This window comes from Camelus bactrianus, chromosome 32 (assembly GCF_048773025.1).
Source record: "Camelus bactrianus isolate YW-2024 breed Bactrian camel chromosome 32, ASM4877302v1, whole genome shotgun sequence".
Classification (NCBI taxonomy): domain Eukaryota; kingdom Metazoa; phylum Chordata; class Mammalia; order Artiodactyla; family Camelidae; genus Camelus; species Camelus bactrianus.
The window spans coordinates 19,533,483-19,547,620 of record NC_133570.1 but is presented as its reverse complement, the minus strand read 5'-3'; the positions used below and the strand labels follow the sequence as shown (position 1 = coordinate 19,547,620).

Genomic DNA, 14,138 nt, shown 5'->3' with positions numbered 1-14,138 from the left:
GTGTACATATGTTTTCGAGTCCACGTGCAGACAGATTTGTATTGGGAGTGTGAGTGGACACCTGTGTGTGCTAAGGTTGTGAGCTGGCAGAGGAGGGGAGGGCAGGAGCCTGTGCACAGCTGGGGGCAGTGTGCAGGCCCTTGAGCTGGGAGTGGTTTGGGCATATGTGCTCAGATGTGCATGCATATTTATAGAGGAAGGGATGGCCCTCTGGCCTCGCCATGGACCCAGCTTCAGACCCAGCCCCTGGAGGCCCCATGGAAACCCCCTCCCTGCTCTCTTTGGTCCAATCAGCCCACAGCCCCAGGGGGAAAGCTGATTGCCACAGCCCTGCCCCGCCCTGCCCTTCCTAGGCTGATTACATTTTTCTGCTTGTTTCTGCTTTTGCTGCTGATTAATCATAGCCCTATCTCAGGGCCTGGGGAGAGGGGGCCCAGGGAGAGATGCGAGCCCTGGCTGAGCTGGGCTGGGCCAGGCCCAGGCCCCAGCACTTCTTGGGCACAGCTCTGGAGGAGGGTCCCAGCAGCATCAAACAATCTGCAGAGGAGCCAGGGAAGACCCCAGCTGTTTGTCTTTCTGTCTCTCCAACCTTTATGGGCCATGTCCATAAGGACCAGGGGCTGGGGTTGTGTGAGGCGTCAGAAAAGCCCCACCTGAAGCCTCTCTCATCCACCTGTCCTGAGAATGTCATTCCAGCCTTGTAGCTGAGTGCTTTGAGCTCCCTCCGGTCCTTTGGTGGAACAGAGGAGTGGGGAAGAAAGAACCCAGAACTCACAGCCAGGCAGCCTCCTTTGTCTGCCACCTCCTCACTGCCCTGGGACCTTAGTCACCTCCTTTAACCCCCTGGGGCCTCAGTTTCCCCTATGAAATGAGGGAGGCAGTGCTATGTCCCAGGCAGTGGTGATGAAGAAGTGATAGAACATATGAGCGGTCCCTAGCAGGACCTCCCTGTATCTCTTGGGAGTTTCCTATTAGCATGAACCCCCCCCCCCCCCGGGGAATAGGAATTAATAATAATTAAGCTGCAATGTATTGATGGAGAGCATGAGTGGCAGCAGCTCACTCCTTTGGTGTTTACTGAGTGGCCAGACTAAGCCAGCCCAGGCCAGCCAGTTCTCCAGCAGCACCCCCTCACTGAGGGAGGGTGGGCTGGAGCCTGCTGAGGGGCTGGTGGGAAATTGAGCTCCTGCTAATTTCCTGAGAGGTCACCACACAGTATGTTGGTGCTTGCCTGACTAATCTCCCACTGAATCCCCTGTGGCTTCCGGCCCTGCTGCCCAGGCCGCAAATCTTCAAAGGACAAGTAGAAGCAGTGGCTGAGTAAATCAAGCAAAAACCAAATGAGTGGGCCTGCCGAGCACTACCTGCAGGTCTGTGTGGAGGGAGGGCATGGGTGTCCATTGGAGACATGGGCCTCTCTCCAGGCCTCAGCCTTGGTCTCTGACCATCTTATGACCAGGATGTTCCCTAGGGCAGGCTCCCACCAGGCCAAAGAGACAGGACTTACCAGGGATTATAGCCCCAAAGTCATGGTGCACCGCATTGCCTGGGCCATCCCTGACCGAAGGCCAGTCCCTGTCCTCACCCCTGGTGCAAAGCCACAGCCCATGGAGCTGGCTGTGGGTCCAGGGAGCTTCCACTTGCCACCAGTTACACCTGCTCCCCCTTCTCTGGGCTATACCTGGGTTGTGCATGTGACCTGCATGGAGTCCCCTAAAATCTGAAGGCAGTTTGGTCTTGCCCCCATTCATGGTTGAGGGCACCCTATTCCAGGAGCCGAAGGGACCAGGTTGGGTCATGCAGCCATTATGAGGCAAGACTGGGGTTCATTCTCAACGCAGGAGCTGGGTAGGGACAGGGCAGGGATCCAGGGGCCAGGCTGATCTCCCCCACCCTTCCAGGCTCAGAGGAAGACTGCCTCCTCTGGGAACCATTGTCAACCTCCTTGGCCCTCCACTGGGTGCCAGCTACTTTGAGCAAGCTAGGCTGGCAGTCAGAGGATGAAGGAGAGTTGCTTGTACCTGGGGCTCACAGAGCAAGTACCAGAGTACTGGGCAGCATGGCCGAGGCTGATGCTCACTGCCTGCTGAAGGGCAGGTGGGAGGTAGGGGGAAGTTTTTACAGAGGACTTGAAAAATCTTGACCTGGGGTAGGGGAGGCAGTGCCAAGAGCAGTAAGAGCTCTGCATGGAGAACCCAGAGCTGGACATGTGCCTTTGGGTATCTCTGAGCCTCGGCTTACTCACCTGTGAAATAGGAACACATCCAGCCCCCGAGTGAATGCTTAGATCCTGCATGTGAAGTGCTCAGTGCACAGAACATGGGGCTCTATAGTACGAGTCAAGGGAACTCCAGGAGGAGGAGCCAGGGTGGGCAAAAGCTCACAGACATGAGAAGAACACACTCAGCTCTGGAGCGCAGAGTCCAAGTCTGCATCCCCCATGTCCCAGTGGCTGGCACAGGGCTGGGCTGGGCTTGGGGAGGTGGTAGGGGCTGGATGAACATCTGCTGAATGAATGAAGAAGGAAGGAATAAATGAATGAACGAACTATCGCACACCAGCTCACCCGCCCTTCGGCATTGCAGCCCCGTCCTCTCCTCTGCACGTCACGGGGGAGCAGATGGCATGATCACAGGGTGTGAATTATGTCTGTCGCTCCCCCATCTGGGGAAGGTGCTGCTGCCATCACACTGCACTCGCTGGGGTGCCACCAGAGACTTGTGGGCCCTCCCGAGGAGCCTCCACAGATTTCCTCCACTAGTCCTTGGCTCAGTGTGCTGGGGACCCCAGGAGAGGTGACCCACTTGTGACTGGGAGAATCCACCAAGTGTCAGGGAGGAGAGAGGAGAGAAGTGGGGACTACATTGTCCAGAGGCTGGGTGCTTCCTCCCCGGAGCCTCAAATCCAGCGTGCTACCCACCCTCCCTGGCCAGAGACGCTCTTCCAAGGCCAGAATCCTGTTGCCACCCACATTCAGCACCAGGGAGAGCTCCCGGCAGAGCCCAGGGCCCAGCTGCGCAGGGTGAAGTTGTGGAGGGACCCGGGACCCGAGAGGGTCTGACAAGGCAGTAAATGAACCCGTTGTCCAGAGGATATCAAAGTTGAGAGAGGGCAAGTGCCAAGCTCAGGGTCTTGCTAGAACACAGCTGACCGCAGCCCTGCCCAAATTGAGGGCCTGCAGGGGGAAGGTGGAAAGGTGCTGGTGGGGGAGGGGCAAGTCTAGGGAAGGCAGAGGCTCTGGCCTCTGCTCCTTGGCTAGGGAACAATATTGTTCCAAGAACCCTCTGGGGACACTGTCTGGAGGTGAATAAAATATTCATTGTCCGGGCAAACTCACACAGTCACTTGATGAATAATGGAATTTATAGACCTTCAGAGGCAGACCCAGCTAGGAGCGGGTGCAGGCTGGAACCCAGAGGCTCCTGCCTGCTCTGATCCCACCCTGCCCTGGACACCCTCTCTGAGCTCTCAAATGTCCAGCTCCCCCAAGTGACAGGAGCAGACAGGACAGAGAAGGAGGCAGATTCCATGAGAGGAAACAGGGCGTAGGGGACAGGTCCCTGAATTTGTTACTCCTTGAGAAGTAACTTGGTGATGGAAAAAGAGCACTGGACTCAGAGTCCAGTGTGGCTGGGATGAAACCCTACTGTTGTTAACAGTTCTATGCCCTGGGTGTGACACCAGTCCTGCCTCAGTTTCCTCCTCTGTAAAATGGGGTTGATGCTGCCACTGCCCAACCCGGGTTGCTGGGATCTGATGAGATGTCAAAGGTGACAGGGCCTGGTGCCTCTGTCCTTGGCACAGACAGTGCTGGGACGTCTTGCTGAGAGGCTGGACCTTTAGAGACTCCCTCTCTGGCCCTCACACTCCCCTGAGCCCAGGAGTGGTCTAGAAGGCAAAGGGAGGCATGGTCAAAGAAGCAGAGGAGCTTCTAGTCTTCTGGGCAGGCTCTGATGTCAGTAAGTGCGAAAACCTGGCCTGGGAGAGACAGACACAGGTACTCACCTCAGCTCCTCCTCCCCTCCCCAGAGGGTCTGGTCCCACCAGGCTTGGCTGGGGCCTGGGTGAGGGCATTTAAAAAAGAATTCCCCAGAGCTTCCAAGGGTTTGAACCACTGCTCCAGGGAAGAAGGCCCTGTGGGGGAAACTGAGTCTAGCAGGGGTGAGAGGAACTTGGTGCTAGCCCACCCAGGAAATGACAGAGACCCCCACCCCGGTCTCCTTTGGGCCTTGGTCTCCCTCTTTGGGCAGGCTGCTGGCTGGCCGGCGGACCGGGGCCCAGCCCCTGCTCCAGGCCCGCTTCCTGAGTGACAGCTGTGGCAGCTGGCAGGAGACAGGCACGAGGCAGCTTCTAATTGCTCTGGGCTCCCAGATCCCTGCCTCAGTCTGTTGCCTCTGATGAGACACTCGACCGATCTGCCCCAGGCGGCCGCTCCTCCAGAAGAGGCACCACGTCCAACCAGCCAAGCATCAGCCTAGGGTGGGGGTGGGGGAGGTTGCCTCTCCTTGCAGGGTCTGACCATCTCTGGGGCCAGGCAAGTCCTACCTCTCCTCTCTGCATTTTTCTGTGCGATGCTTGTGCATAAACTTCTGTTTGAACAAGGAGCTGCACAAGTGCCAAAATGGGCAGACCCTGCAGGTGGGCTTTGTGGCAATGACCTAGTGCACCCTGCCCCCACTAGGGGGCATGACGTGTCCTCTAGGATTAGACCCCTAAGAGAAACTGTGACCTCGGGCAAGTTGTTGGACCTCGGAGTCTTGGCGCCTCACCTGGGAATAAGGGCATCTGTTTTCAGGACGAGCGTAGGATGAAGATGGCATGGAAGGCATGAGCCCGGGGTCCAGGGCAGAGTGCAAACGTCACTGATGGAGGGGCATCTTAGAGGTTGTCCTTGGGATATCTTTAGCACACCCCCTGGGCTGAGTTTTCAGGTTGGTGCCTGCTTCCCTGTCTCCAGCTACCCTGGCTCCTCTGCCACCCCCTCCCCTGCGCCTCTTGTGTTGTGAAAGCACTTTTAGGGCAAGGGATGGAGATCAGAGGACAAAACCCTCTGGCTTCCCCAAGGGGGTTCTCAGATCCTGACATCTCAGATTCTCTCTCAGGAGAACCGAATTATTTATCTGGCTTCAATCATCTAGCCCAAACTTTACCCTTCTCCAGGTGTGAGCTGCTGCCTCCACCTGCCACCATGTGGCCTGGGTACAGCCTGTGTTTGCATACCTCCAGGGCCGGGGAGCTCATTCCCCACTCCCAAGGCAGGACCAGCAGTTGCCTATTCCCTGGGCTCTGGCTTTGTGCTTCAAGATCTCCCCTGTGCTGAGATGAGGCACTGAGGGCCCACAAAAGGAGCACCTGCTTGTCACCTGGAAGTTGGACAGGGCTGTTCTGTGAGCAGCTCATCAGAGTGATGCCACCCCCCCCATCATGGTGGGGACATTGTATAAGGATGGCATCATGAGCCTGTGGTCAGAGGGCACTGTGGTAGGGAGAGCTGAGAGACTGGCAGGGGGTGTCGGGGCTGGGCTTTTAGAGGCGTGCTTACAGCCCCTCATTCCAGAATTCAGCTGTGCAGGTTGACCTGGCACTGAGACACTGGGTCGTGAAACAGGTGAGTTTTGACAAGGGGAATGTAGGAGAGGCCCAGACTGGAGGTGCTGCCCAAGGACAGGCTGGTCTTGCAGAAGCCCCTCCTCCCCTGGCCACTACCAGTTCCAAAGGGAACTGGGCTATAATCTTTTGGAGTCCCCAAGGTTGGGGGACTACGCTGGGGCAGGCCCAGGGAGGGGAGGGGACATCCTTTTGGCAGGTGGAGCAACTTCTTTCTGAGCTGCTGAGTTAGTTCTGTGGCCCTGGCCTGGCCGGCCCCTGCTCAAGGGCCCGCTAATAGGCCTCTGTGGCCCGAAGTGCCCCGGTCTTGTTGAGCCTAAGTGATGATAAAATCGACAGCAGTTTAATTGGTGATTTTAATCCTGGACAGAGCAGTAATGGCGTTACTAATTGGATCATTAGAGATTTGTGCTTTATGGCTATGTAATTAGAGGCGCTATGGGGGGCTGGGGTGAAGTGGGGGGCCATGCAGGGCCAGGGGCAGGAGCAGCAGGCAGGGCCCCTTGCTGGGCTGGGTCACCGCTGGGACCTCCTGCCCTTCTGTGAGCTCCTCCCCTGGGGCAGCCGAGTGAGGGGGGCCCCAGCCAGGGTCTACACGTGCCCCTCTCAGACCTGGGATCCATAGGAAGGGGCCTTGGAGATCATAACACGAGGGGTCCTCTAAGCTCAAACTCAGTTTCTACAGAAAGATGTAGAGCAGCTCCCTCCAGCCCAGCCCTTCCCTGTGCTCACACGGGATCACTGGGCTCTGGATAATCATGTATCCCCATTTTAGAATAGAAAGAGGTCTTAAGTCTTCTCGCCCTGCTCAGTTCTCAGATGGGAAACTGAGGCCCAGGGAGGGAAGGGGACATCCTTGTGTGTGCTCCACGTGCGTCTCATCTGTGCATCTGAGACTCACCAGCCCTGAACACCAACATTTGACACACACAGCTGCCATTCTGCACCTATGTGAGGGGCACACAAGCTGACCCTCTGGAGCATGGAAAGGGGCTGAAGGGGGCCCAGCCCCACCCCAGGGATGCGGGGCAGACATTGTGAAGTGCCTGAAGTAGGGGACGGGCCAGGGTGGAATGTCCTTTGGACTGAGTTCACGAAAGGCTAGGACTATCTGGCACTCAATAAATATTTACTGGATTAATTAATAAAGGAAAGAAAGAAAGAAAAAAGGGAGGGAGGAAGGACAGACAGACCATGGAAAGAAGGCCTCTATCCTATGCCCCTTCCAATGGTCCCCTAAACTATCACTGGTCACTCTCCTAGCAAAGACATGGTCCCCTCACAGCCTTCCAATGGCCTCCACCATCTTCTGAGGGAGCACCAAAGTCACAGGAGACCAATGTACCTCTCTGCTCACCTTTCTGCCCCCACCTCCTCCTCCAGCTGCCTTACCTGGCAGGGGGCCAGGCACACTCCTGCCTCAGGGCCTTTGCCCTTGCTGTGTTGTCTACCAGGAATTCTCTCCCCCTAGACATCTTCATCCTTCACTCCTTCAGGTCTTTACTCAAAAGTCACCTTCTTATAGGCTTTCCTTGGCCTTGCTTGCTTAAAAAAACCACACACACACACACACACTCACACACACACAAAACATAAACCACACCTGTTCTCCCACTGCCGTGCCTTGTTGTCCTGGTTTGCACTTTCCACAACGTAACACACTGTAGACTTTCTTTTTTTGTCTGGTGCTGGATTTTGTTCACTGCTGCATCCCTAGTATGGTGACACAGAGGATATGCTCATACATACTTGTGGAATGAATGAATAAAGGAATGAATGAATGAATGGAGAACTGGAGGGTCCCCAGAGGCAGCCCTGGGAGGTGAGGGCAGGTTGTGGGGGTGTATGCAGGTTGAAGGGGTCAGGAGGCTGACGTGGGCTGGAGTGGTGACTGAGACCCCCTAACTGTGAGCCTTTCCCTCTGGCTCCCACTCCCCCAGCATTGCCCCATGGGAGAGCACCCCAGTGACCTACATCAACAAATTATTCGGCGGGTGGGGGCCAGGGAGATAAAAATCTCTGTCCTATTATCAAGTGCTTCACCTCGGTGCCCTCCCCTCGTGCGGCCATCAGCCTGACCTATGTGCCCCTTCAGCCAGGTCACCCCATGGCCTCCAACTGCCTCCTCTGTGCTCCCCCCACAAGAAGTGGCTGCCTCTGGGGTGGGCTTTGGGAATCCTCTGCTGGCCCTAGCTCCCTGTTCACAGGCAGGAGGCAGTGCCGAAATCCCACCGTCAGCACTGAGGTGGGGCCCACCCGGGCAGGCGTGGGGCCCAGAGCTCTCGGCAGCGCAAGCCCACCTGCTTTGCCGGGCTGCCTCAGGCTTCGTCGTCGGGTGATGTATGGCCCACTGGCCCTGCCAGGAAGCGACAGCAGATGGATGGGCAGTGCCGAGGGGTGGGCTCAGAGCCAGGAGCGGGAGCAGGGATGGGGAGGTGCCTGGCTCTGGAGAAAGACATTCCCGGAACGCCATCCTCCCTGGCCACGGGCAGGATGGGGCGAGACGGAGGGAGTTGTCCTGGGCACGGCTCCCACACTGTGGTCCTTGGAGTGGGAAAGGGCAGGGAGCTGGGAGGCTCTTGGTTCCTCGTGGTATCTCTCTAAGCCTCAGTTTTCTCATCCATAAAATGGCAATGAAGCAGCTGTGGGAGACAGCAGGGAAGATCGTCTGAGAGAATGCTTACCAAGCACAGCCTCCAGACTCAGGGCTGCTCCGGCTCTTAACCCCCAACACTGTTAGGCCTGGTGCTGGGCCAGGGAGGGGCTGTCCCTAAAAGCCTGCTCCCTCCTCACTATGTCTCCTCACCTAGTCCCCTCCCCCACCTTCTTGGCTCCTGGCCTTGGGGAGAATCGCACAGATGGAAATGAACAAAACCTTGGCAAATTTCTAGTTCAGCCTCCCACCCATTTTCCAGATGGGAAAACTGAGGTCTTGCGGGAGGCCAGGACTGGCCCAAGATCTTGTGGGAGGGCTTGGGAGACCCCTGGTGGTGATTCCTGTAAGAAGCTGCCTCTCCGCAGGGAGGGTGGGGCATGAGGGGCTGGTGCAGCTGCCCAGCAGGTGGGGAAGGACAGGCAGGACGGGGCTGGGCACAAAGAACAGGGCGGGAGGGCTGGTGCAGTTGCTGCGGTCGAGTCAGGATGCGCCAGACGCCTCTGTGGGATCTGTCTGCGTCCAAGGAGACCAGGACACTGGGCGGACGGACAACATGTCCTTGCTGGCTGGGCCTGGAGGAGGGCTGGGGAGTGGGAGGGTCATTCTGGGAATCAGGGCTGCCTGTGGGGCCAGGCAGTGTCTCCTGGCATCTGTTCACCTGTCCTGCTCCCCAGAGGAGCCAGGACCCCACGTGGGGTTCCCGACGGCTGTAGGCACCGATGTAGGTAAACAGGTCTGGTGGACACGTGAGGGGGTGAGGGCATGCGTGTGTGCACACGTGTGTGCAGGGCCAATATGTGTGTGCAAGGGTCTGAGCACCTGGGCCCCTAGAACCCAGGGCTGTGTGTGCAGGGCACTTCGCACTTGGGGGCCTCTCCACAGGCGTGGATGAGACGTGAGAGGTGGGTGTGGAGAGAGACAGGTGCTCACTCAACACCCACCAGGCCCCACACAAGCTCGGCCGCAGTTTCAGTCCAAAGGAACAGGGTGCGCCCCCTGTTGTCAAATGGGGAAACTGAGGGCAGCAGCCTGCCTAAGGCCCCTGGGGTTCCTGCCTGTAAATCCAGGAAAGCCACCCCTGCCCCATCCTCCTCACAAGGTGGGGCTCAGACAAGAAAGTGTCCGCCCTCCCCCCAAGGTCAGAGGTGGGTTTGACCCTGAGGAAAAATGCTCTGTAGCAGATCCCGCAGCATCCTGGAGTGAGTCTTGCTTTGGACCTGTTCTCCTGAGTAGGGACAGGACATGGCGCTGAAGCCCAGGGCTGGATGCAGCCTTTGCGGTCACTGGGGGAGCCCTCTGCTGCTAACTCAGGGTGGAGTGGTTGACGGCTGGGACCCTTGCAGAGGAGGGAGGCCCCGCTGGAGGGCTGGGTCCCCTCTCTGAGCCTCTGTTTCCTCACCTGTGGAACAGAGAGCCCCTCCTCCTCCTGGGTTCCTGCTGGAGGACTGGAGACTCAAGGTCATCTCAGGGACTAGGCAGTGGTCCCTCCAGGCTCTCCTCGGGGGCTGGGAGGGGAGATGAGCTCGGGGCGGGGGGAGGAGGGGGGCCGAGGGATCTGAGGCTGGGAGGCAGGCCTTCCAGTTCAGTTAGTGAAGGGATTTGTCATTTTAATGATGTGATATTTCTTGCCTGGTTCCTGTCCATGGCAGCACAAAGGGGACAGCTGCCTCCCCAAGTGAGGCGGCGCCGATGGGGGCTGCCCTCGGACTCCCTCGCCCTGCCAGGCCGAGGCTGGGCTCGAAACTTGGATGCCAGGGTTCAGGGGGCTAGCGGCTCCCACACAACCTCAGCCCCCACCCAGTTCTGCCTCTCCCTCTCTGTGTGACCTTGGGTGAGTCCCGCCTCATCTCTGAGGCTTGGTTTCCTCATCAGTGGGGCTAATGCCATCGTCCTCCTGGCTTCCACCACTGACGGCTGTCAGCTCCAGAGTCTTTAGCATTCCTCCCCTTCACTGCCTCAGTCATCCCTGTTGAGGCTGCCTGTCTCACTGATGGCCCTTTGTACAAGCCGCTCCCTCCGCCTTGGTCAGACCCTTTACCTTGGTCCTCGCTCTGGTCAGAGGCCTCCTCCGGCTCTCACAGCTGCTATTTGCCCCGAGACCACACGTGTCACACTGGAGGGTGACAGCAGGTTTCCCAGTCTGTCTTGCTTGCTCTGTGCTCCAGCACATAGTAGGCCCTGGATAAATATGTGTGTGTTGAATGACTGAATGAGGGGCCTCAGAGCCACCCTCCTGACCCCAGAGCAGAGCTGCAATGATGCGGGTGGGGGCTGCAGAGAGGGTGGCCCGGCGGGTGGCCCATCCATCAGCCTGGCGCTGCGCCTGACCAGATGGAGCCGAGCCCCTGGGGAGGTGGAGGAGGAAGAGATCCATCACCCAACGGTCAGTCAGCGGGGTGTGGGCGTGTCACACCTGCCCTCCACAGGACCCTCATCCATCAGGCTGTCCTGGGGATGCTGGGCTGGGGGGAGCAGGCAGCAGCCCCTCTGCCAGGCTCTGCGGGGCAGGAACCTGCAGGAAGTCTGCGGCTCTCTCCCACAGAGGAAATTGAGGCCTGGAGGAGGGCAGCAGAAGTAAAAAGTGGGGACTAAGGAGCCAGAACAATCTATGTTTGAGTGACGGCTCTGGGCCTCACTCATGTGACCCTGGGCAAGACTCTGGCCTCTGTTACCCAGTGTCCTCATCTGTAAAACGGAGACACAGCAGTGCCCCCTCACCTAGAAGAGGATTCACAGAGATGAGGCGCTGTGCCTGCCTTGTGGCCCCCAGCCCCCCGCGGAGGAGGAGGAGGAGGAGGAGGATCCAGCGGCGGTGGCTTTGAGTGGCAGAGCCAGAATGGCTAATTGTCTGGGCTGTCACGGGGAAGGAGACGTTGATGGATGCTCCTCTGGGCCAGAGGGGCTGGGGGAGGGGGTGGCTGAGTGATGACCAGGCCTCACGGTGATTACAGCTCAGCTGACCCGATCAGCGGGCCAGGGGAACATCTTGGCCTGGCCTCGCTCCCAGCCCCCACCTGGTTTGCTGGGAAGTCACTGCCTCCCTCCTCCTCCTCCTCAGCATTTTAATTATCAAAACGAATGCTTTCTGAGCCATCATTTCGCCTGAATTGCACAATGGCCTAGGGAGTGGGGTGAGATCCTCAGGCCTCATTCCACGGCTGGGGGGCACTGAGACACATTCACTTACTCAGCAGTGAGGTGCTGAGCACCCACTCTGGGCCAGACTCTGTGCTGGGCCCTGGGGAATCAGACAAGAAAGCTTTGGCCCCTGCTTGCCCCCGGCACCCTGGAAGTTACAGGACTGATTTTTGCATCCAACATGATGGATACCGGGAATGGGGTGGGACGGCATCCTGGTGTGTGCTCCCCGGCAGCTACGGCACTCTTGGTCCCCAGTGCGATGTTGCACTCAAAGTGTCTTCTCATTTAGTCATCCGAGGCAGAAATGGTGACCCTGTTTTCCAGCTTCGAAAACTGGAGCTCAAAGGGGTGACCTGGCTCGCTTGGGGCCCCCCAGCTGTTAGGAGGAGGCGGGAGGTGCTCACATCTGCACCCAGGACTTAAGCTCTCTCCACGCAGCCAAGGCCACACCACTGCCGCCCACGGACAGGCTCAAGGAGGAGCTGCCTGGTGGGGGTTCCGGGAATGAACCCCATGCACCCCGGCAACTCCAAGCCCAACCCGGCATCCACAGTTCCTCCCCCATCATGGGGGTGAGGGCCAGGACCCGGATCTCCCCTCCCAGAATCGAACCCCATTCCTGACAGCCCTTTCCACACCTGTCTGCCCCGGGGCTTGTCCCCACTGTTGAGCCCCACTTAGAGGGCCGATGGCCACACCCAGGTCACGTGAGGGCGGGACTTCTGTCCCACAGGCTCTGAGCTGGGTCTGTGGAGGGGCTCTCCTGGGATGCTGAGGAGCAGAACAGTCCAGGCAGAGGTCAGACAGGCTCACGCCCCAGCTCCAAGAAGTCACGTGGCCTCTCTGAGCCTCTCTCTCCTCCTGCCCCACGTGGGAGTGATGGTGATGGCACATGGTTCTCATGGGGCCTCAAGGTGCAGCCAGGACCAGAGTGGGAGCCATGGCCATGACTGTGCTTGGTGTGTCGTGTGGTGACTGTGGCCCTGCTGGGACAGCTGGGGATCAGAGACAGATCAGGTATGCCAAGGCCAACCCAGATCACTGTGGTTATTTCATCCTCCTTGGGCCTGGCCAGAGCAGGTGCTCAGGGGACATTGCGGCCCTGACCCCAGGCAGATTGGGTAGGTGCTGGGGTTGGGGGCTGGGCTTGCTCCCCCAGGCCAGGCAGTGAGGCTGGACCGGCTGGGAGGAGCTGAGGGGCTGGGTGGAGTGCTCTGCTTGGCCTGTGCCCACCTACCTTGTGGAGCAGAACCAGCTCTAATGAAGTGGGTTAGCCCCAGGCCAGCACTGATTTCACGACTCAGTGGCCACTCCCCAGCTGGTAAATGTCACTGGAGAGAGTAGCTGTGGTACCTGGCATGGACCCAGTCTCGGGTGGGGACGGGCAGGCTGCGGAGGGGCCAGGGATGCCTGTGGAATGCTGATGCCGGCCCAGGGCTCTCAGATCCTTCAAATGCCCCTCCACGTCCCGAGGGGCTGTGCCCAGGTACCTGCAGCTGTCACTCACTCAGGGACATTTGCAGCCGCCGTCCCTCTCCTGCTGTCCACCCATGAGGGATCAAGCCCCAGGGCAGGGAGGGTTCCCTCTGACTGGCTACATCCTGCCCTGCTCTTCATGGGCTACAATTCAGGGTGGTCTGGAGAGGGGCACAGCTGCCCGGGGCCCAGGAGCGGGAGGCAGAGCTGTGGGAGAACCCCTCCCAGCCCACGACGGCCCCGGCTGCCCCAAGCCATCTCCCCCGATCCCTGAGCCAGGACAAACTAATAGTGAAGTAACCACGCAGCGGCAGTCCTCATTTAATAAACCCTCACGGCGGCAGGTACTGGCTCAGAACCCGGTATCCATAATCCTATTCAACCCCCACGATGACCTCGAGGTTGGGTTGGCTGGGATCTGACTCCATCCTCATCCTGGGAGGAGAAGGTGGGACTCCAGAGGCGAAGCCCCTTTCTCTGAGCAGCACTGCCCTCCAGCCCTGCAGTGCCGCCCCAGTCCTCCTGGGACACTTTCTCTGCCTGACTCCCTACCTCAGAGGGGATGGGGCCCAGCCCCACCTGTTTGTCCCACATCGTCCTCCCTTTCCCCATCTCCTGGGATTGCCAGGAAGCAGGAGGTGGGGTGGGGGTGGCCTGGGGTGGGGGGTGTTGCTTTTCTAAGGTTCATCGTGAGACTCTCTGCCTCCCTCAGCTTCCCGGCCCAGGGGAGCCAGAGGGAGGGAGCAGGGATTCACGTCCATTCCAGGTTTGAACTTGGGGGAGGAGCTGGACCTCCTGGAAGACTGAAAGGCAAGAGGGGCCAAGGGGTGTGTGTGTCCTGGCACACTGTTCCCTCCCATCCTCCTCTTTTTTCTCTCCTTCTAGATCCTCCATCTCCAGGTCTGAGGCCTAACAACCAAAATCCGCCCAACTACACCTATCCTAGACGCAACATTTCCTGGGTGCAAACACTCTAAGTTGCATCCATGACAGGACGCAAGGGTGGCTGATGCCAGTCCAGCAGCCAAGAGGGTCAGGCCCACCTGTAATGCTGTGACTCTCACATCATGACCCCAGGGCCCCTCAGCCCAGCAGGAGCCATCCCTGAGTTATCTGCATCTCCAGGCCCCCTTCTGGGCTTAAGGAGCACTTCCAGGTAAGGCCCTTCTCCCTGAGCGCTGCTTTGTTGGGCCTCTGCCACCAGTCTGGACGGGCCACAGCAGAGCTTGGCAAATGGGGGTGCTGCGGTGGGGGCTGC

The 14,138-nt window shown here is 58.7% G+C and overlaps 1 protein-coding gene across 2 annotated transcripts in view; it reads right to left on the bottom strand.

Moving 5' to 3' along the window:
- Window positions 1-5,945: 5,945 nt before the first annotated feature.
- Window positions 5,946-14,138, bottom strand: part of NF2 (NF2, moesin-ezrin-radixin like (MERLIN) tumor suppressor) — a 78,090-nt gene continuing 69,897 nt past the window's right edge. For both annotated transcript variants that reach the window (XR_012503683.1, XR_012503684.1), the window contains 3 exons: window positions 10,302-10,441; window positions 7,908-8,249; window positions 5,946-7,320 (listed from right to left, as the gene is read on the bottom strand). The gene's annotated coding sequence lies outside the window, so the exon portion shown is untranslated. The remainder of the gene's footprint in view (window positions 7,321-7,907; window positions 8,250-10,301; window positions 10,442-14,138) is intronic.